This window comes from Cyanistes caeruleus, chromosome 10, assembly GCF_971803275.1.
Source record: "Cyanistes caeruleus chromosome 10, bCyaCae1.hap1.1, whole genome shotgun sequence".
NCBI lineage: Eukaryota > Metazoa > Chordata > Aves > Passeriformes > Paridae > Cyanistes > Cyanistes caeruleus.
Window position 1 is genome coordinate 25,144,616 of NC_141710.1, and position 23,327 is coordinate 25,167,942.

Sequence of the window (23,327 nt, forward strand, 5' to 3'; positions counted from 1 at the left end):
TTGTATTTTTTGCCTTCCATCATGTAGTCTTCTGAAGTGTTCTGGGATCTAAGAGGACTGGTTAGTGAACTTTCTACAGCTTTGTATCTCTCCTTTGCAGCAACAAGGCTATTGACCATCCCAGGTTTTCTAAAGCTAGGTACTGTTTATTCAGTCACACTGTTTATAAGAATAAGCTTCCTGTAGAACAACAAACATTCATCCCATTTGACCAGGCAGGCTCTCAATATTTGTACAGATCATTTGTTACCTACTTCTGGGATAGGTCTACCTTCTAGTAGATAGGTGACCCTAGTTCAGTTCTCAAGTACATTATGAATAAGCCTGGACTCATAACATGTGCATGCGTGTGAGGGCTCCCACTGAGATTGTTCCCAACCCTTCTTTGTTGCCAGACCTTTTGTATCAGATCAAACCAGTAAAGTGGGCGCAAGGCATAAGTCATATAGACTTCCAATGTTTTTTTTCTTCTATCTGCTTTTCTCAACATCATGTTGGGACTCTACTGCAGAACTAGTAGTTCTTTGAAAATTCATTTCACTCAATTGAGTCTGCTAAGAATACATGTTGAATGCAAACATGTAAAGGACACCCTAAATGTGTCCTTTTTATTACCAAACCAGATGTGTTTCATTATTTTGAGGCCTCTCAGAATCTCTTATATTGATTGCTGTGTTGCAGTCTTCGAATGACTCAGGATGTTAGGACATTGCACCAGGAAAATTTGTATTATTGGTTTAAAGGTGGCCCCAGTTTTAATCACAGAGAGACATATATCTCGCTCTACCTTTTGCTCTTACAGTTCCAGCTAAAACTCTATTTAGATTTCTCAGTGCTCCTTTTCAGAAAAGACAGATAACAAAACCAGAAGATAATAGTTGCTGTAGGCTGTGACCTAGCTCCCTGACTTTTTTTATTATGGAATGGAAGAGAGTAGCCAGACCAAATAATGATGGAGCTCAGCTGAACTACATGGGCCGAGACTCAGTTGCTGGGCTTGCGGGGGAGTAACAAACATTCTCTCTGCATCTGTATAGTGAGGGAGAATGCAGGAAAAGCTGTAAAGGAAAGGATTGTAAAGGAAATGAAAGCTTGAAAGAAAAGAGGAAGAGGGTGTAGCATAAATGAGAATAAGTAAAATTGAAAGGCACAAAAGGCTGAAAAGAATTTCAGCTCTGGGTTTTTAGAATTGGAAGAGACTTGCAAAAATAAAAATAAAAATAATGTTTCTTCTGGGTTCTTGGCGAGGAGATGACAATGACATAGTGAAGCGGGGAGAGAAAATCAGGGACTTTGAAAATCAGGGACAGTAAGAGAGATGAATTTTTAAAAGGCTTCAGTGCTGAGACTAAGAGAGTAACAAAGCTAAAGAATTACTTGGGAGAGAATACTGAAGACATGTTAGAGTGCTTTCTTAGGTACAGATATTTGGCAGTATTTATTGAAACCCGCCCTGAAAATTGTGGAAAATACGAAGGGCATTAGCCAAGCCTCTTTATAACAAGACTGCACTAGGAACCCATTGGACTGTGATATGTAGAAGAGAGTTACAGTCAGCAGTTTCACTTGAACTGGCATACAGCTAATGCTGCACAATACTTTACATCCCACTTTGCTTCAATTAGATTTGTATGCTCCATCTTTCCTTAACAGAGCTACTTCTCTGTTCATTTTCCAATAAAGGAATGGAATTAGCTGAAACAACTCTTGGTGGGTCTATATGCAGCATGTCTTAAGTGGCACTTGCTTTTAGGACAATGCTAAAAACCCTCAGTACTTAGATAACATTACTCTTCTTGTGCTAATGGCTGAAATAACAAGAAAGAAGTATGCCTCTTATCTGTCTCTAAATAAATTTTTAAACATCTGAAAATTCTTCTTAGATTTTCCTGATTGTTCATTTGCTCAGCCAAGCTATGGGTCTCAAAACTGACATGCAGTCATATACAGACATAGTCACTTTTAAAATCGTACTTTTACTGAGGACTGACTCTTTCCTTTTTCATTTTGAGAGGCCTTGAAAGAGGCCATCCTGTATCAATAACAGTGCTGCCTGTAGAACTATAAGAATTCAGGGAAAAAGTGCTTTCAAGTCACCCTGTAGTTACACACACAGTATATCCCATATATACATCCCAAAATGTATCCCATACAGAGGGGCTGTTGAATTGCAGGAAATTGAAATTCCTCTGAGTCTCTCAGGGAGATAAAGAAACCTAGGGACTGAATTAAAGTCTCTAGAGTTAAAGCCTTTAGAACTAAAGTCTTTAGAGAAACTTAAATATGTTAAGCCATGGGTATAAATTAAGATTATAAGTTTTAGTTTTCAGTAAGTTCTAATATAGCTTAAGTGCCTGTGTTAGCTAGTGAAAAGCCTTATTACCCAGTTTAACAGTCAGCAGTAATCTTCACAGATTCAATTTAGCTCTAGATATAATGAAAATATAGTTTACTTTCTTGGATAGAACAGATAGGTTTTTTCATGTAGACAAATAATACCCTATATGTAAGATTTAGGTAAAAAGAACATTGCTTTCGCATGTTAGAATTAAGTTCAAATTGGTCAAGAAAGCATTGTTTTAGAAGCGTGTTTTAAGCTGATTGGACGATTTATGAATTTAATACCCTGTATTGGGGATCACGCGAGAGGCACCCAAAGAAGAACAGGAGCTCCATCATCATCGCCGACTGCTTTTGCAGCCTGGGACAGACAGAACGCCACACTGAGAAGCTGCTGCTCTGAATTCGGGACTTTATGCCAAGAGCTTTTAGCAAAGACTGTAACTCTCTGAACTCTTTGCCTTTGAGACTGATGCTTTTATACACTAAATACCTTTCTAGCAACTATCAACTGCTGATGTCTCTTTGAGATCTGGAAGATCCCTCAAATTCCCCACTGAAGTGTCGATAGGGGCGGCTTGGGTCCGGGAGGAATCCTGCTCCGTTCGTGATTTTCGGAGGCTCCTGCTCCCGGCCTCGGGCCCCGGGACACAAACTCAGTGGTGGCCCTTTTCCAACGGAAACGAAACTAACCCCGCCAGGTTTTCGACGTCAGCTTGTCAGAGGTGTTTGGTATGCTAAGGGCAGCCCGAGTTCTGAGTGGGGGCGGTTTGGGAGGAATCCTGCTCCGTTCGTCATTTTGAGAGGCAGAAACCCGCTCCCGGCTATGGGCCACTGGACACGAACGGAGGGGGAAAGAAAATTCACCCTACCGGGTTCCTGATGTCAGCTTGTCAGAGGTGTTTGGCACTCTAAGTGCAGCCCGATTCCTAGGTGGAAGCGGCTTGGATCTGGGAGGAATCTGGCTCCGTCCGTAATTTTCAGAGGCTGAAGCCCGCTCCCGGCCACGGGACACGAACGGCAGCCCTTTTCTATGGGAAACAAAACTCACCCCCCCCCCCCCCCCCCCCCAGGTTCCCGATGTCAGTTTGTAAGAGGTGTTTGGCACACCAAGTGCAGCCGGAGTTCGAGGTGGGAGGGATGTTGTGCTATATTAGGAACGGCAGAAGCACGACATAGGCTCTCTAGCTGGGTTGCACAAGAGAGTAAGTTTTATTATTCCAGATCTTCTTTTATAGATAGGTCCGAGAGGTAAAACTCTCATTGGTTATTAAACTAACACATCACTATCATTGGACAATTCGAACATCAGCCCTTGACTGTTTCTTACAGGTAAACAACAAGGATCCAAACAACACCTGCAAAGGTTGTTTTCCTTCTCTAAGGACTGGATTCCCCTAAAGACAGAGGCTCTGCGGGGGCCTTTTAGCCGGGACCTGGGCAGTAGAGAGCGCCGGAGAACGGGACGGGAGTCTGGCGAGCGGGACCCAGGGCGACCGCGGACACCGCGAGCACCCCTGGCTCCGCCCAACTGAGCGCATCGCGCTTCCGCCAATCCCGGCCCGCCTTTCTCCGCTCTGGCCAATCACAGCCGCCCTTTGAATCCGGGCGCGGTCCCGCCAAGCTCAGCCCGCTCAGTCGTGGCCCGTTCCCGCTCCCCCGTTTTGCTGGTGTGCCGCTCCGGCCGCTGTCGCTTTGGGAGCCGGCGGAGCCGTGCTACCGCAGACCCGACAGGTGCTGCTGGGTCCCAGGAAGGGTGGGCGGGGGCTCCCCTTTCAGGTCCCGGCCGTAAGTTCTCCCAGAGAAACGGGGAGAAGGGGTTGGGAGCGGGCGGGATCGCGGGAGCGGGGCCTGAGGGGACAGCGGGGGGTCGCGGAGGCGAGCGCGGTGGGCTGGGATTGGCGGGCCCGGCGCTGCCTCGGGCTGTGATTGGCTGGGCTGGCCGGCCGTGGGCTATAAATAGCATGAGCTGGAGGGGTACGGGTGTTAGTTCGGCGGCGAGCGGCGGCGAGGCGGCGGCGGCGGGCGGCGGCGGGCGGCGGCGGGCGGCGGCGGGAACTGCGCGGGCGCGATCCAGGGAGCGCCGGTGCGCCAGGACGGGAGCCCTGCGCTCGCTGATCCGGGGAGCGCCGGTGAGGTCGGGCGCCATGCCCGCGTCTGCCGGGGCCAGCATCTGGGGGCCGGCGGTGTCCTGGGGCGGCGGGGCCGGTCGTGGCCAATTCTTTCTGCCACGTCCTGGTCTTTTCGGGCGGCCGGAGGCGGGTGCGGAGTCTGGAGTGGCACAGGGAGACGGGCTACTGCTTCTGCGGGACAGAGAAGAGCTGTTTTGTAGTTTCTGGATGGAAGCTAATGTTTAAAATATCGGGAATAAAGCTGGTTTTTTTTCGTTTTTATTATTTAATTTTGATTTTATTTAAAATAACGATTTTCTTTATTACATTGCTTTGTTTTGCTCGTTTTATAAAAATAATAAAATTATTAATTATAATTACTTTTAAAAGGGTATCTTTTATATCTATATTTATTAATTTAAATATCAATAAATAATAAATATTAATTATTAAATAGCATTAAGTATAAATAATTAAGTAGTATATATTAATTTATTATTAAAACCAGTTATTAAATAATTAAATATTATTAATTATTAAAATTAATTACTTTAGGGGCTTTTTTACTGGATAGCTGATGTTAATTCAGTAGAGATTGTGGGGCTGGGGCTGAAACACCCGTTGTGGGGCCAGTGGACACATAAAGCCCCAGGGTGTAGAATAAAGACCTTGGCACTGGAGTCAGGCCTAGACCAATGTGGGGCAATGGAAACACTGAGGCTGGAGCTGGATAAATGCCATGGGGGAAGGGGATGGAGCTGCAGCTCAGGGCCTGCAGGAGGTGCCTGGGGGATTAGCAGCCCCTGTCTGCTGGTACCCAGATGAGTCTGAGGGTCTGGGGGCTGGGAGGGCCCAGGGGCACCTTTTGGGATGGGGGAGCAGGGGCCCAATGGCTATTCCCAGCCCCTGGTAATGCCTGGGGGGGTGAGGGGGGGCCTTTGGGCAAGTGCTGGGCTGAGACCCAGGGGGAGGGGGAAGGTACCTGTTGGGCTAGAGGCCTCAAGTGTCCCCAAAGTTGGGCTCCCATTAGGGTGGGTAGGACAATATCTAGAGACATTGATGTGATGATGATAACTGATTTGTGGCCTTATCAACAGCCCTGGGTTGCAGTGAGAAGCAGGAGCAGCTTTCAGCCACCAGTAGTGGGAAGCTGAGGAGCTCGAACTGAGGAAGCAGAGCTGGAGCAGACAGAAACATGGTAGGGTTTAGGGTAAAACTGTTGTGGGGCTGGGATAAGGAATATGGAGCTGGGATGCGAACTGCATGGCTGGAGCTGAAATGAGTGTAAGGGCGGGGATAGGGCCTTGAGAGCTGTTCCTCCAGTAAGGATGGTCAGGTTGGGGCTGGATTGTGGGTTCAAGAGCTAAGCTCAAACCACAGAGCTAGAGCTAAAACAGAGATCCTGCCTGGAGAGCCAGAAAGCAGCATGATGTGGCAATGCTGGGAAGATGAGGAGGCAGAAGCGCAGCACAAGAGCTGGCAGTCAAATAAAGCTTGTGGGACTGAAGCTGAAATCACTGGGGCTGGGATGGGGACTGCTGCAAACACTGTTCTGAGGGCATAGTGACTGTACATGTGGGAAGCAAGCATAGAATGGTACACAACGGGGCAGGCTGTAAATACAGTAAAGATTACTTTGGGGTTGGGATGTGGTTGGAGTGGCATTTCTCAGCCTAGAGGTGAAACCTCAGAGCTGGAACCAAGAACAAAGACCCTGTGTCTCAACCTGGAGCAGCTTCACCTAGCAGAAAGGGGGGAAAAAGAAGCAGATGTGGAGCTGGAAGAAGAGAGCTTGCAGTGAAATAAAGCTTGTGGGCCAAGAGCTGAAATCACTGGGGCTGGGAAGGGCTCTCCAGGGCTAGAGCTGAAATCACTGTGGGGCTGGGATAGGGACTGATAATGGGATTTCCACTGTAGGATCTGTGTGCTGGAATCACTGTAGGCCTGTGATATGGATGTTGGGGCTGGGTCCTGTGACTCCAAATAGAACATGATGGGTAGAGCCAAAAAAATGGGACTGTAACATGGGAGCTGAAATGCTGGCAGTGCCGGGATTTTGCCTGCGTCTGTGATAGCCACTGTAGGGCTGGAGAGGAAACCACCGTGGGGCTGGGATATTGACTGGGGTGGGTTTCTAGGCCCTAGGATGGGAGCTGAAATGTTGCAGAGCTGGAGACAGGAGGAACATCCTGCTCCTTCAACCTGGGGAAGTGTCAGCCAGCAGCATTGGAGAAACACGCATCTGGATGTGGAAGAAGAGAGCTTGCAGTGAAATAAAGCTTGTGGGCCAAGTGCTGAAATCACTGGGGCTGGGAAAGGGTCACTAGGTCTGGAGCTATAGGTACTGGGGGGCTGGTATAGAGACTGATAGTGGGATTGACACGGCTGGGTGAGATAACTATGGTAGCATTCATATGCTGTAATCACTGTAGGTCAGTGATATTGATGTTGGGGCAGGGTCAAAGGGCTGCGGTCAAGTGCAAAAGGTCAGGGGTCAATGGTTAAATTGAAAAGTCAGGGATTCAAACTTCAAGGGTCACATGTGAATGGTCAGTGTTCAAAGATCAAGAGTAAAGGGTCCAAGGTCCAATGTTATGGGTTAATTTTCCATGGTTATGTGGTTCAAGGTCAATTATCAGGGAATCAAACTTCAGAGAGCTGAAGTCAAGAGTCAAAGGTCAAAATTCAGAGGTTAAGAGTAAAAGGTCAATGGGAGGTTGCCAGGGATTTGCAGGGAAGAGGAGTATTTATAAACTTTATCCATATTTCCCTGTAATTCTGGGTGTTTGGATTTCATTTGTGCTCGTCAGGATAAGCCATAAACAAGCCCCTGAACTCTGCATCCATGTGTCAAGCACTTCCACAGAAAGGTAAGTCAGCAGTGATTCTAGAGGAAAAATTAGAGCTGATGGCTTATGATCCATGGGGAATTACATTGGGAATTATGAAACTCAAACACATGGAATTGTGGAGGTGGAATTCCATTTTCAGCCTTGGGCACCAGGAGGAGGAGAGGTGTCCTCATCCATAGCAAGGAAAGCCTGGTGCCCCAGTGTGTCAGGTGCAGACAATGAGCTGTCCAGGGAATGAGCAACAAGTTCCTTCTGCCCCTCCCCTCACCTGTAGGATGGCAACAGCACAAACTGAATTGTGAGGTTGTTGAGTGCTCAGAGCAGCCCCAGGTGTGAGCAGTGAGGTTGATGAGCACTCAGAGCAGCCCCAGGTGTGAGCAGTGAGGTTGATGAATGCTCAGAGCAGCCCCAGGTGTGAGCAATTATGGTAAAGAATGGGTGGGTCCTGCCCGGGGCTATTTTAGGGGGCGGGTTTATCTCACTTTGCTTGAGCATGGAGCACTTGGAGAAGAGAGATTTATGGTGAGCTTCCTGGGGGTATCTCATGGAACAATACCGGGAGCATCTCATAGGATCTGGGAGAACAGCTGGATGCACTTGGACATGGAGCATTGCTTAAAGCAGCATCTGAGCAAGTAAGCCAGTGCGGGTTTGCAGGGATTTGCAAAAGGGATTTTCCCTTTTGACTTCATTTTGCCGTTTGCTCCCCAGTCCCCCCCGGAATAAATGGGTATTATGAGGACAAAAGGGGCATAAATTGAGGGAAGAAACTCCTGTTATTATCTATTTTTAAACTGGGGGGAGTCCACCTATGATTTTAAGGGTACTGATTGGAGGAAAACCTGCCTTTTCCAGGGTGTTATGGGTGTCAGTGAACAGGGAATCCCTATGTTCCATTTTAAATGGAAGGGGGGAAATATTGTTGCTATTTTGTGGGTTTGACTTGAGGGGAACCCCCCCACTTTCCATCATCCTGAGGTTTAAATTGAGGAGGAAGCCTTATTGTCACTACTTTTTAAGGGTCTGAATTGAGTGTTCCCCTTTTCCTATCATTTGAGAGATTTCAATCAAGGGAAAAACAACTTTTTACTTTTAGGGGATTAAATTGAAGGGGGGGAGCACTCATTTATTTGCCATTGTATTGGTTTAAGAAGGCACGAACACCCCCCCCTTGCCTCAGTTTCCGGGGTTCAATTGACAGAAACACCGGCTTTTCCAGCATTAGGCGGGGTCACGTGGAGCCCGCTGCTTTTGAGAGCGATTCTGACCCCTTACAGCCCTGCACGGCAGCGCTTCTGGCATTCCCTGGGGAATTTGGCGGCTGGGCAGCCCCCAAGGAGTGACAGAGCTGTGCTGAGGTGGAGCGAGCTCTGCCGGGCGGGCAGGCGGGAGCCGCGGCACGGAGCTGTGTCTGTCCCGGCCGCTCTGTCCGCTCCGGGCGCGGGGCTCGGGCACTGCCGGGGCCCCTTCGGGCCGGTCCCGGTGCCGCTGGGCGGGCCGGGCTCTCCCGGGGCCGGAGCTGCCCCCGCCCGCCGGAGGAGCCGCTTTCCAGCCGGGAGCGCGGGGCCGCCCCCGGGTGCCGAGTGCCGCTGCTGCCGGGGCTCGCGTGGCTCCCCCGGTCCCCCCGCACCTGGAGCGGCGCCAGCCCGGGAGCGAGTCCCGGCGAGGGCCACTGGGGGACACTTGTGGATTATCAGCTTCAGAGTGCCCTGGCAAAAGCCGCTGGGAGGAGGGGAGGGGGAAAAGCCCGACCTGCCGGGCTTTTTGTCTCGGGGCTTTGTCGGTATTGCTCTTTAGCCAAGCTGCGCCTTTAAATAACGATGTGGCGCCTTCTAGAAACTGTCCAATACCTTTTGCAACCTCACAGGAGGGCTTCGAGCTCAGGTTTTTCCATTGCCGAGTTAACTGCAGGTCCGAGCTGGCAGCGTCCCATGCATCTGGGGTGCGTGAATCTGTTTGTGATGTTCATTTCCCCTGGATGCAGAGTTGGGCTTTTTGGGCAGACTGTATTTCTCAAGCCTCGGGGTTTGTTTATGCCTTGCACACAATTTTCTGGAGACGCGGGCCGAGTGAGAACTTTGTCTTGGTGCTGTACTGGGGAATGGAATGCAGGGGGTCCCCACAATATCCCCGTGGAAGCTGGCATGTCCGAGGGAATGGATGTGACAATTCTCGGGGCTGAACCTGGCTCCCAGCGCTCTGCAGCGTAGGATGCGAGAGAACAGGGCCGAGGCACAGCGGGGTAGGAACAGCGAGGTGCTTCGTGCTCTGGGTTTGGTATTGTTGATATTTCCAGAGCCAGAGCAGGTTGATTTGGTTCAGGTGCACTGGGACAGGATCCAAACCTTGGAAAGGTCTGAGACCAATTGGGAGGAAATGTTTTAAAATGAATGTGTTTCTTGATAGAAATCAGGTTTCAGTTAGTTTTTTAATAGATTTTAAAGGAAATTTTTTTGAGGAAAAGTGAAAAGAAGTGTTTATTTTAATAAGTAGGGCGTAGGAAGAAGAATGAATAACGTTAGATAATTTATTTGTTGTGGAGTAAAGATCAGGAGATTTAGAAGATTTTGTGGTTTTTTTCACGTGTGTTTGGGATGTGGCGTGGGTCTTTTTGAGCCGTGGGGTGTTTTGGTGGTAGCTTGGGTTTTGGGATTGGAGTCAAGTTGAACAGTTTTAGAAGAAGTTACTATGGTTTTGGCAATTATTTTGTATTCACTAATCAATGATGTCAGGAAAATTAATCCACAAACACCAGAGGTTTATGTCCAAAGAGGAGACAGAGGAGTCCTTTTACTTTATTCGAATAAAGGGAGAGGCCATGGGGCATTCCCTTGGGGTTTCTCAAATTTTTGGAGGGTGCAGCCTCCTTTTTATCCTAATTCCCGTCCGCTTGTCCCTTTTGTCTTTCCCCATGGGCTGAGGTACTTGAGAGGTACAGGCTTCCCGGAACGCCTGATACCTGGAATACCTTTACCCCCCCCACGCATAATCCCTTCTTAATTCTTAACTTTTGTGGAATTTGTGATACTCTTTCAGTGCCTCTTTGATCTTTTAGTGGAATCCATCCCATTGTTTCTGTTGTCTCTCACTGATAGCTGCAACTTATCAGCAGACCCACAGCTTGTTTGTAAAGACAAACCCGTCATTCCTCTCTATGAGAAGTTATTTTTAAAAAAGTAAAAAATGGATTTTTTGTTGTCTCTGTTAAACAATAGAGTTGAGAGAGAATTTGGGGTAGACTGTATTAGTATTGTATACAGATTGTATGTTAAAAGTTTTTTTTTTCTTTTTTAGTTTTGAAGTTACAGAATTTATGTTTGGGCATAAAGCAGATGGTGGGGATATAATACAATGTAATTTTAGGACATCTTATTTTTTATTGTTTATCTTTGGCATAATGGTAAAATTATTATTTTTTACTTTTAGATATACTTTTATAGAGATACAGGTAAATATAAATAGTGGTAGTAATATTTAATAAGCAGAGTTATTTATGTGGTTTTTATTCAATATTAGTTTCTTTGGTGGCACATAGTGTGTTGTTTCATTTTTTTGTGTTCACTACGTGAAATTTGGTTTTTGAATAAAGATGATTTTATGGATGGGTTGGTTTGTATTTTAGGTAGAATCAATTAAAATAGATTTTGATATGTATTTGGTTTTGTTTATTGTATGTAGGGGTTCAGATGGGGTAGGGTTTGCTTGGTTAGCTGAGTTTTGGGTGTTAATTAGGTGGCTTTTGTTAGATGCAGTTTTTAATTTTTGGAAGTTTTTTGAGTGGTTTTAAGGTGATTTTTAGTAATTGATTGTATAATTTTATTTTGTTTGTAGTTGGTGTATAATAATGTATATGTTCTATTTATTTAATGTTGTGGTTTTTAGTTTAGGTGTTGATGATAAGTTTGGATTCCTTTCTGTTGTGGTGTTTCTTATTAGCTTCATTTCTGCAGACACAGGCATTTATATGGTGGCTTTTTATAGGTATATTTTTGGGGGTGGTGTTTTTGAACTTTTTGTAGTTTAGGTTGGTTTTTTGTTTTTAATTAGTTATTAAAATTTATTACAGAGTATTGGTAATTATTTATGTATTACTATAAATGTAGAGATTTGGGGTTTTTTTACTAATGTTTAGGGTTAGTTGAATGGCTTTGAGTTCAGTGACTTGGTTTGATTTTTTTTTTTTAATAGTTGGTGTGATGTGTGGAGTTCAATAGGGTTGCTTTTTATTTATGTTTAACTTTGCTGATGTGATAAGAACTGTTAGTGAAAGAGCATAGCATCTGTTTTTGCTGGTGGTTGTATGGTGTGGGTTTTGTTTGTGCTACCTGTTTTGGGGTTTTTTTTTGTTAGTGAGATTAAACTTTATTTTGGGGTTAATTTGTAATTATTTTAAAGATTTTAGTGCAATTTAGGTTTTTGATTTGGGGGTGCTGGGATGAGAGTACTTTATTTGTTTTATGTGGTATTGGTGGTGTGGATAGAGGGAATATTTGTTTTTAAAATTTAGTATAGTTAGCTGAAGTGTTAGGATGCGTTGTGTTTCAGTGTTGAATCTTTTTGAGGTGGTTTGGATTTTTTCTAGGTTAAGATTTTTTTCCCTTGGCTGGTGGGGGTATTGTGATTTTATTGATCATATGGGTGGGAATTTGATGCTGTTTGTTTTTTGGTTATTTTTTTTTTTTAGGAATTGGATTTTTGCAGTAGACCTGGAAGAATTCACTTCATGTCAAAGCATACTAGTTTAATCACATAAAGGTTCCCATATTAACTCGTCAGTCTTTTAGATTCTTTTTCTCATTTAGGTTTTCCAGAATTTACTGTTAATTTAGCAATCAAGCAGGGATGACACTTCGTTCTTGAAAAGATGGCTATGGAAAAACCTGTGTCTAACAACATGTACCTGACAGAGGGCAACAATTTTGCTGTTATTACAGGGCCAAATACGAGTGGCAAATCAACTTTGGCATGGAACTGTTGGAGGAGAGGAGTTTCTGGTGGGCTCCCAGTGGCATCTGATGGAGTGACGGTGAGAGGATCTCATAGGGTCTGGGGGAGCACGTGGATGCACCTGGACGTGGAGCACTGCTTAAAGGAGGTGGTGAGGGACAAAGCTTTTTGCCAGGAAGCAGCACCTGAACAGATGAGCCAGTGTGGATTTGCAGGGGTGATCTTTCTCCTTTTCCCTTTTGATTTAATCTTTTCAGTCTCTCCTCAATGCCCTCAATCTGTCACAAGAATTCCAAAAATAAAAAGGCTGAGTGAACAGTGAAAAGAAGGGGTATAGCTAAGGTGGAGTTCAGGTGTACCTCACCCCAAACCCTAAACAGCAACCCTAACAGCGCTCCTGTTTCCCTGAGACAGCTGCAGGCAGGAACCCTAAAGCAGCAGAGTGCCAGAACCCACGAGAGGTGCAGGCAGTTCCCTGGTGCTAGGGCTAGCCAGGAAGAGATAGTGGGGGGACGATCCGCAGGGTTGGGGAAACAGGGGGTTTCCCGCCCCGCCCCACCCTGGGCTCTCTGTCCCTCCGCAGCCGGGGATTGCTCCCACCCCTCCTCGAGGCGGCGGTTGGTAAGGCTTCGTGCCTGGCCTCCGCAAAGAGTTCGGCTCTGTCAGCCTCTGCCCTGTCTCAGGGCCAAACTTAGGTAGGGTAGGGAGCAACTGTGGATTGCCTGGTCCGGGCTAAGGGACATCTCTTGGGGCCTATGGATAAGGAGCATCCCCGGTTGCAAGCGTAGGGTTGTAAGTTTGTAGGGTTCAGTGGGGCAGCTTGGCAGTGACACAGAGAGGCTGAGGGAGGGCTTCAGAGGTCAAGGGCTCGAGGGCTGGAGACAAACAGTGAAAATAAAAGGGGTACAGGTTGGGATAGAAGGTAGAGTACAGGACTCTTCAAACCCTAAAGAGTAGCCCTAACAGCGCTCCCGTTTCCTTGAGACAGCTGCAGGCAGGAACCCTAAAGCAGCAGAGTGCCAGAATCCACGAGAGGTGCAGGCAGTACCCCTAGTGCTAGGGCCAGCCAGGAAGAGATAGTGGGGGGACGATCCGCAGGGTTGGGGAAACAGGGGGTTTCCCGCCCCGCCCCACCCTGGGCTCTCTGTCCCTCCGCAGCCGGGGATTGCTCCCACCCCTCCTCGAGGCGGCGGTTGGTAAGGCTTCGTGCCTGGCCTCCGCAAAGAGTTCGGCTCTGTCAGCCTCTGCCCTGTCTCAGGGCCAAACTTAGGTAGGGTAGGGAGCAACTGTGGATTGCCTGGTCCGGGCTAAGGGACATCTCTTGGGGCCTATGGATAAGGAGCATCCCCGGTTGCAAGCGTAGGGTTGTAAGTTTGTAGGGTTCAGTGGGGCAGCTTGGCAGTGACACAGAGAGGCTGAGGGAGGGCTTCAGAGGTCAAGGGCTCGAGGGCTGGAAACAAACAGTGAAAATAAAAGGGGTATAGGTTGGGATAGAAGATAGAGTACAGGACTCTTCAAACCCTAAAGAGTAGCCCTAACAGCGCTCCCGTTTCCTTGAGACAGCTGCAGGCAGGAACCCTAAAGCAGCAGAGTGCCAGAACCCTCAAGAGGTGCAGGCAGTACCCCTGGTGCTAGGGCCAGCCAGGAAGCGATAGTGAGTGCTAGGGCCTACTGCTGTCATATAAGCTGGGGTTTCTCTCCTTGGGGTACCCTGGGCTTTCTGTCCCTCACTGACTGGAGAGTCTTCCTCCCCTCCTTGAGGTGGTGGTCATTTGGCTGTCAGCCAATACTGCTTTGAAGCAAGCCTCTGCCTCCCTGTGGGGTGAAGTGTGCAGCCCATGAACCTGGGTATTCTCTAGAGAAGGTAAGTGCTGGGTTTTCACAGATGTGGCACTAATCTCCTGCATTGATATTTTGTCTTCTTGGTTGTAGCTGACCAGGAGACGACATCCTGGCAATGGCAGGAACTTTCCAGATGGCGAGGCGGCCTTCCTTCGCACCCCGTGTGGATCCACCCTGCCGGGCATGCGAGAGCTGAGTCGAAGGCTACGACCCGCGGAAAGGATGAAAGCGGGGTGCCGGGACGGGACATGTGACCTGGGATTTTTGAGTCAGCTTTGGGGACGGGGAGGTCCAGGCTGTGGCCCCTTAGGCCGCACGGTGGGAGAGCCTCACTTTTGTTCACAGTGCTGAGGTGTGCAGGACAGAGCAGCCTCGGGGCGCGTCGTGTCACTTGTCCGTCGTGCCTTCTGTGTCTTTTGTGCCTCTTGTGTTGTACGTGCCTTGCCCTATCTCTTCTGGGGGCTTGCCAGAAACCCCAGCATCACACTTATAGCATCTCCAATCTCTGGGCTCCTCGGCTCGGCAGCTCTCAGAGGCCTCGGAATCGCGTCTCTTTTGAAAAGCATCCGATCGGATATCTTTTAGATGTCTTGTTCCGAGCTGTGTCAACAGCCGTGCGCCGCGAGGATCCATTGTTGCGGCTTAGGACTTGAAGAAACGCAAAGATAGGTAGAGGATTGCTGCCATAAGATTCTTGGGCATCCGTCTTGGCGGTTCCTGGAGTTTGTCATTCCGTCAGCATCTTCTTCCTCCCGGGTTCTGTGAGCTTCATCAGCTCGCCTTCACTCTCACCCGGCTCATCTCGTTCCGCATTCTCTCAGTCCTTGCGGCCGTTCTTGTGGCCCAGAGTTTTGTCTCCCCATTGTGTCCCCTCGTCTGTTGTCTGGTGTGTCACGGGTGTCTGGGTGTAGTTGTCCCGGAGCTGCTCTGCCCTGCTGCCCAGCCTGGCTGTAGGTGTAAAAGGCCAAGTCCCAGGCCCCTGTAATTTGAAATTTGTGATGTAGGGTGGAGTTGGGGTCTAGAACATATTCCTAGATCAACACAAGATGTCTGGAGCTGTGAAGTTCCCCTGCAGCACTTTGACTTTTGTCTCAGCTTTCTTTCAGATGCAGATGGATGAAATCGGTGGCCGAGAGCCCCAGCCAGGGTAAGGGGGTTCCCCCAAGAAGGTAAGTCAATGTTTGTCTTTGCAGGGCAACTGGAACCGGTCACTGTGTTACAGGTCTCCTCTTTGTCTTTATATTTAGGAAATAGAGCCGGCCAGCAGCAGTCAAGGTGAAGCGGGCAAGGTGAGCGTTGACCGGTGGAGGGAGGCTGTTGTTATCGCTGGGCTCTCAGTTTCTGGTGCGACGCCAAGCGTCCCTTCTTGTTTGCGTGCTTTAGGCGGTCCAGTCGCGTTTCGTCGAGACCCCGTCAACCAGCCGGCCGGCACGCCTGCTTCGCCGCTCCCGTGAGCCCTGCGGAAGCGTTACAGGGACCGCGTGACGGAGCCTTTTCCACGTAAAGGGGGGCCGTGTGGGTGGCCTTCAGGAACGGGCCGAGGGCTTCCCGTGAGTTGGGGATGTCGGGAGGAGGAGCGAGGGCCTGTTCAAGTTTCAGCAATGCCACATCACTTTTTTTTCTCTTAACTCAGGCGCGCCCTGCGACGACGGTGTCTGGTCCCGGCGTGGCCGTATCGTGCGGCCTCAGGACACGGCCGTTCGCAGGACACCGTGAGTAGCGGAATTGTCGGGTTTTGGCCGATGCCCTGCGCAGCAAGATCAGCTGCTGATTTTCTGTTTGATTTTTTGTAGCTGACGGAGAGACGACAGCCTGGCGATGGCAGGAACTTCCCGGATAGCCAGGCGGCCTTCCTTGGCGCTTCGTGTGGATCCACCCTGCCGGGCATGCGAGAGCTGAGTCGAAGGCTACGACCCGCGGAGGGGATGAAAGCGGGGTGCCGGGACGGGACATGTGACCTGGGATTTTTGAGTCAGCTTTGGGGACGGGGAGGTCCAGGCTGTGGCCCCTTAGGCCGCACGGTGGGAGAGCCTCACTTTTGTTCACAGTGCTGAGGTGTGCAGGACAGAGCAGCCTCGGGGCGCGTCGTGTCACTTGTCCGTCGTGCCTTCTGTGTCTTTTGTGCCTCTTGTGTTGTACGTGCCTTGCCCTATCTCTTCTGGGGGCTTGCCAGAAACCCCAGCATCACACTTATAGCATCTCCAATCTCTGGGCTCCTCGGCTCGGCAGCTCTCAGAGGCCTCGGAATCGCGTCTCTTTTGAAAAGCATCCGATCGGATGTCTTTTAGATGTCTTGTTCCGAGCTGTGTCAACAGCCGTGCGCCGCGAGGATCCATTGTTGCGGCTTAGGACTTGAAGAAACGCAAAGATAGGTAGAGGATTGCTGCCATAAGATTCTTGGGCATCCGTCTTGGCGGTTCCTGGAGTTTGTCATTCCGTCAGCATCTTCTTCCTCCCGGGTTCTGTGAGCTTCATCAGCTCGCCTTCACTCTCACCCGGCTCATCTCGTTCCGCATTCTCTCAGTCCTTGCGGCCGTTCTTGTGGCCCAGAGTTTTGTCTCCCCATTGTGTCCCCTCGTCTGTTGTCTGGTGTGTCACGGGTGTCTGGGTGTAGTTGTCCCGGAGCTGCTCTGCCCTGCTGCCCAGCCTGGCTGTAGGTGTAAAAGGCCAAGTCCCAGGCCCCTGTAATTTGAAATTTGTGATGTAGGGTGGAGTTGGGGTCTAGAACATATTCCTAGATCAACACAAGATGTCTGGAGCTGTGAAGTTCCCCTGCAGCACTTTGACTTTTGTCTCAGCTTTCTTTCAGATGCAGATGGATGAAATCGGTGGCCGAGAGCCCCAGCCAGGGTAAGGGGGTTCCCCCAAGAAGGTAAGTCAATGTTTGTCTTTGCAGGGCAACTGGAACTGGTCACTGTGTTACAGGTCTCCTCTTTGTCTTTATATTTAGGAAATAGAGCCGGCCAGCAGCAGTCAAGGTGAAGCGGGCAAGGTGAGCGTTGACCGGTGGAGGGAGGCTGTTGTTATCGCTGGGCTCTCAGTTTCTGGTGCGACGCCAAGCGTCCCTTCTTGTTTGCGTGCTTTAGGCGGTCCAGTCGCGTTTCGTCGAGACCCCGTCAACCAGCCGGCCGGCACGCCTGCTTCGCCGCTCCCGTGAGCCCTGCGGAAGCGTTACAGGGACCGCGTGACGGAGCCTTTTCCACGTAAAGGGGGGCCGTGTGGGTGGCCTTCAGGAACGGGCCGAGGGCTTCCCGTGAGTTGGGGATGTCGGGAGGAGGAGCGAGGGCCTGTTCAAGTTTCAGCAATGCCACATCACTTTTTTTTCTCTTAACTCAGGCGCGCCCTGCGACGACGGTGTCTGGTCCCGGCGTGGCCGTATCGTGCGGCCTCAGGACACGGCCGTTCGCAGGACACCGTGAGTAGCGGAATTGTCGGGTTTTGGCCGATGCCCTGCGCAGCAAGATCAGCTGCTGATTTTCTGTTTGATTTTTTGTAGCTGACGGAGAGACGACAGCCTGGCGATGGCAGGAACTTCCCGGATAGCCAGGCGGCCTTCCTTGGCGCTTCGTGTGGATCCACCCTGCCGGGCATGCGAGAGCTGAGTCGAAGGCTACGACCCGCGGAGGGGATGAAAGCGGGGTGCCGGGACGGGACATGTGACCTGGGATTTTTGAGTCAGCTTTGGGGACGGGGAGGTCCAGGCTGTGGCCCCTTAGGCCGCACGGTGGGAGAGCCTCACTTTTGTTCACAGTGCTGAGGTGTGCAGGACAGAGCAGCCTCGGGGCGCGTCGTGTCACTTGTCCGTCGTGCCTTCTGTGTCTTTTGTGCCTCTTGTGTTGTACGTGCCTTGCCCTATCTCTTCTGGGGGCTTGCCAGAAACCCCAGCATCACACTTATAGCATCTCCAATCTCTGGGCTCCTCGGCTCGGCAGCTCTCAGAGGCCTCGGAATCGCGTCTCTTTTGAAAAGCATCCGATCGGATGTCTTTTAGATGTCTTGTTCCGAGCTGTGTCAACAGCCGTGCGCCGCGAGGATCCATTGTTGCGGCTTAGGACTTGAAGAAACGCAAAGATAGGTAGAGGATTGCTGCCATAAGATTCTTGGGCATCCGTCTTGGCGGTTCCTGGAGTTTGTCATTCCGTCAGCATCTTCTTCCTCCCGGGTTCTGTGAGCTTCATCAGCTCGCCTTCACTCTCACCCGGCTCATCTCGTTCCGCATTCTCTCAGTCCTTGCGGCCGTTCTTGTGGCCCAGAGTTTTGTCTCCCCATTGTGTCCCCTCGTCTGTTGTCTGGTGTGTCACGGGTGTCTGGGTGTAGTTGTCCCGGAGCTGCTCTGCCCTGCTGCCCAGCCTGGCTGTAGGTGTAAAAGGCCAAGTCCCAGGCCCCTGTAATTTGAAATTTGTGATGTAGGGTGGAGTTGGGGTCTAGAACATATTCCTAGATCAACACAAGATGTCTGGAGCTGTGAAGTTATCCTGCAGTGCTTTGAGTTTTTTCTTAGCTTTCTAAGCATTTTATTATTTGCTGCCCAATGTGGGGTTCAGAAGAGTTAGGAAAACCTATGGTAATTTTGTTGTATTGGTACTTACTGTGTGTTGGGATAAAGGACTTTGTAATGGTGTTACTTAATTCATGTCTCTTAGGGTGGAGGCCTTTATGTTGTTCTAGTCTCTGAGCTTTTTTGCCGTTTTAATGCCTTTCTTGTCCCTAAGTTTATTTTCTTATCCAAAAATAACTCAAATACTTTCCCTACTACATAACTTTCACAGTAAAAGAGCACAGATTTAAATAGCTGTTATGCTAAGCTCAGTAATAATGATGGATAAAAACTTTATAAAATTACTGAAGTTTTTACCAAATAGCTTTAGTTTATTGTTTCTTTGGCCTACCCTACATCCCAATCCCAGTAACATGTTTTAAAAGTGTATTAGTAATTATACCCAGTTTATTAGAAGAGGAGCTAAAAAACCCCACTACAGTCTTTTTACTAATAATTCATACCACATCATAAAAGTAAAACAAAACACAAAAAGCTACATAAAACCTAACACAACCAAATCTGCTTAAAAAAACCTCAACAACTTACTAAACTGAAAACCATTCAATGAGCCCTAAGCATTACTAAAAACAACCTAACCAAATTGCTACTTTCTAATTCATAAATAATAATCAATGCTCTATAAAAATAAAGACCTCATTAACAATAAAAAATTAAACTACTAAAAAAATAAGAAATCACTACAAAAACTAACTACCTTTAAAATCCATCATATAAATATTCGTATCCCCAAAAATACAACTAATAAAAACCGCCAAAGCAAAAAACAGGTACATGCAACTACAAAAAAAAAAAAAAGATCAAAAATAAACTGCAATTAACCATACAGGAACAATTTGGTTTTAACTCAATAATCTCATAATACCTTGAATCATCAAAATAAAAATACTATCTCCAAATAAACACAAAACCAAAAAATAAATGTAACCATAAACAATATTTTTCACATTATCCCTAAGTTTAAAACATACTACAATCAAACAAATGAACCCCCTCTAAGAAACAATAATCCAAATAGAAATATAAGAAACCTAACAAATTAGCTACATTACTGTACCCCAAACACACCAAAATAAACACTACATACTCACAATAATAAAAAAAATCACTAAATAAATAAAAACGTACCCTATACCTCACACTGCTACTCAAAACATCATCCTTAACCTCAAAAAACAAGCCCTTTATAAACATAATACCCCTAAAAAATTAAATCAAACCATAAAACTCATTTCAGAAACAACCTTATCAACACCTAAACTAAAAAACATAATATTCAGTAAATATACCATATCCCCTACCATGCACCAAGTACAAAAAAAAAAAAACCAAACCAAAAAACTATTAAAAACCTTCTTAAAAACATTAAATAAAAAAGTCTTTCAAATAGTAAAAAACATCTAGCACAAGCCACCTAATTCATTAACACCCCAAACTCCACCAAGCAAACTAACCCTACCCAATCTAAACCCTGACATATCATTAACAACACCAAAATCCCAGTAACAAATTAAAAAATGTATTTAAAAAAGCAATTAAAATCAATTCCAGGTTAAATAGAAAAAACTCCATAAAACTGTCTTAACTCAAGAACCAAATGACACATGATAAATAATACGAAAAAATAACACAATATGTACCTCAAAAAAAATCTAAGCATTAAATAAAAAGTATTTTTATTTTTTTTATTAGTATTAAATTATTTAAATTATTATTTAGTATTTTTATTTTTATTATAGTATAAGCCTCACTTTTTACTCAATATCTCTACTCTTATCTGTCTATATATATAACTAATTTCCAAAAGAAACAAAACACCCCACACAAGTTATTTTCAAAAACAACATTCATTCCCCCACATCTTTCTCCAAACGATATTATCTACAACAAAACAAAAGTCTCCCTTACTTTGAATTAATTTTTAACAAACTAAAAAAACAAAATTGTCCAAACTATATATATTTTTTCTTTCTCCTCTATTCTAATGTACTCTAAACTAAAACCCAAAGACCAAAAACTCACACATCCAGCCCTTGGGGGTCTGGGCCTCAACACTTTGCAACACCAAAAAAACTGATATATAACTAAACAAACAAAACTACAACAAGAACTTTCTAAATTGACCATCTCTTCAAACAACAACTAATTTTATTATTTATTATTCATTTTTTTATAATTATAAATACTTTACTCATTAAATAAACATTTTTTTTCAATTTTCCTCCAAAGAAATCTCTTCCCAAACCAATTAAACAAAATAAACACTTAAATTTTCTTTATTAAAAACCCCGTTCAAAACTTTTCTCCCAAATTTACCCTAAACCAGGAAAAATATCTACTGTGCAGTATACATATATCAATGTAGTATATAAATATAAATTTGATAAAAATAGACATTAAAAAAATGTTTGATTACCATTTCAGTTAAAGGGGCTCTTTGGTGTTTATTTGGTTAGAGGTAGAGCTTTTAAATAAGAAATATAGAAATTAAAATGTACAAATCTATAATAAATACATTAAGATATAGATATAAAAAAGAAATATAAGTAATATAAACATAGACATGTAGATTAATATTCAATATGAATAAGATATGTATAGATGTTATATATGCTTATATGTTATTCAATATGAATAAGATATGTATAGATGTTATATATGCTTATATGTTATATATGCTGCTTCACCCCCTACTGCAAGGTCACGGATGACAGCAACACCCCTGTCATGTTCACCAAAATCATATTGCCAATATTTCCAATAAATAGTACATACATCACGGCAGCCATGTAAATCCACCACACCTCATCAGCACATGCACACTGCTGTACCATCCACTAACCAACCCACACAGCCCTCCAAATAAACTACACCTCATCAGCACATGCATGGCACCATACCATCCACTAACCAACCCACACAGCCCTCCAAATAAACCACACCTCATCAGCACATGCACGGCACCATACCATCCACTAACCAACCCACACAACCCTCCAAATAAACCACACCACACAGGCCCACCAAAACACACATGGCACAGCATCCAGAAACCACACAAATGTACAGCACCGCGTTTGGCCAGAAATGCATGAGCACAACCATTTTTAACCACAAATAAATGCACATCACCATATTCAACCCAAAATGCATCTGCAGACCACCATATCGAACCAGAAATACACATGAACCACCATAGTTACCTAAAAATAAATGCACAGCACCAAATGTGAACCAGAAAAACACAACCACCACCATTCCACTGCTGCTGGAATGGCGTGGCCCTCTCAGGAGGATCCTGGTTGCTTCAGGGCTTTGCATCCACAAAGGAAAGGCATGCAGAAGGCAACACCATCACCCCAGCCCTGTAGTCTAGACCTAGAAAGAGTTCCAATAAAGCAAGGTGCTGCTGTCCACGGCAGTTGGAGTTGTTCTGTGCCTTCTTTGGGGGTGAGGAGCAAAGGCTGGGGACGGGGTGGAGACTGGGGGGCTCCCATGTCCCTTGGGGCACGCTGAGGTCCCCACCAGAGGGAGGGACACACTGCGCTGGAGGAGCAAGGTGAGCGGGGAATGGGGAGGGCTTTTGCTGGGTACCCTTGCCCAGAGGGGACCCCGAGCTGCCAGGAAATTCCCTGGGAGGGCTGGGTGCAGAATCCAAAAACCTGTGGAGTTGTTCTGGTTTTTACAGTAGGTATTGGCACGGAACAGGAATTGACCTCTCTAAATTCCCTTGGAAAGGAACCCCCCTCTCTGTGCACTCCGTCGTTAGGGTTTTGTTATGTCAGGAACGGCTGAGGGTTAAGAAAGTGGGTTTTGTCTTTCCACCTCTTACTTCCCTGTAAAATGGGAGTGTATAAAACACATGTGTGCATCCCTGAGGTATTAAAATGCACCAAGAGAAATTTCTGTGCCTAAGGTCCATAGAGACGAGCGCGTTCTGAACTCGGGGTTGAGTAGGGATTTATATTTTTGTCATTCTGACGTGTTAGCTGAATGAATTGGGAGAGTTTCCAAGAGAAAGAAATGCAAATTTCAGAAAGCAGAACATTAGAAAGAGAAATATATAAATGTATACATGTAAAAATAAATGTAGGGAAGCTAGATAGATCTATATATATAGAGAGAGAGATAAAAAAAAAATAAATACAAGTAATCCAAGTCTAGACAAGTAGATTAATAATCAGTATGAAAACTATATGGATAGATGCTAATATAATATATTTTAATATCTGTTATGTATTATATCTATGTGTATAAATAAAGAAGTTCAATATGATAGAAATAGATATTAAAAAGAGTTAAATGAAGGGACTTTTTGTTTTTTATTTGGTTAGAGGCTTAGAGGCAGGGCATTTAAATGAATAATATAGAAATGAAAATATACACATCTATAATAACGAAATAAATATAGGGAGATAGATAGATAGATAGATAGATAGATAGATAGATAGATAGATAGATAGATAGATAGATATAGCCATAAAAAAAATATAAATACCAGTAATCCAAATCTGGACAAGTAAATTAATAATCAGTATGAAAGCTATACAGATAGATGGTAATGTACTTTAATATCTGTTATGCATTATATCTGTGTGTATAAATATGGAAGATCAATATTATAGAAATAGATATTAAAAACATTTTAAATAAGGGTTTAATTGTTTTTTATTTGGT

General features: G+C 46.2%; 1 long non-coding RNA gene across 3 annotated transcripts in view; it reads left to right on the forward strand.

The window, feature by feature from the left end:
• Positions 1–18,951, forward strand: part of LOC111944255 (uncharacterized) — a 28,588-nt gene extending 9,637 nt beyond the window's left edge. Inside the window, exons 2-12 of one of the 3 annotated variants that reach the window (XR_015274574.1) lie at positions 5,549–5,649; positions 12,238–12,329; positions 14,183–15,261; positions 15,340–15,381; positions 15,476–15,642; positions 15,726–15,804; positions 15,886–16,942; positions 17,043–17,084; positions 17,179–17,345; positions 17,429–17,507; positions 17,589–18,951. This is a non-coding gene — a long non-coding RNA (uncharacterized LOC111944255). Of the gene's footprint in view, positions 1–5,548; positions 5,650–7,788; positions 7,939–12,237; positions 12,330–12,768; positions 15,262–15,339; positions 15,382–15,475; positions 15,643–15,725; positions 15,805–15,885; positions 16,965–17,042; positions 17,085–17,178; positions 17,346–17,428; positions 17,508–17,588 lie in introns of those variants that run through there. The other 2 variants (XR_015274572.1, XR_015274573.1) reach the window with 2 other exon arrangements.
• Positions 18,952–23,327: the final 4,376 nt, after the last annotated feature.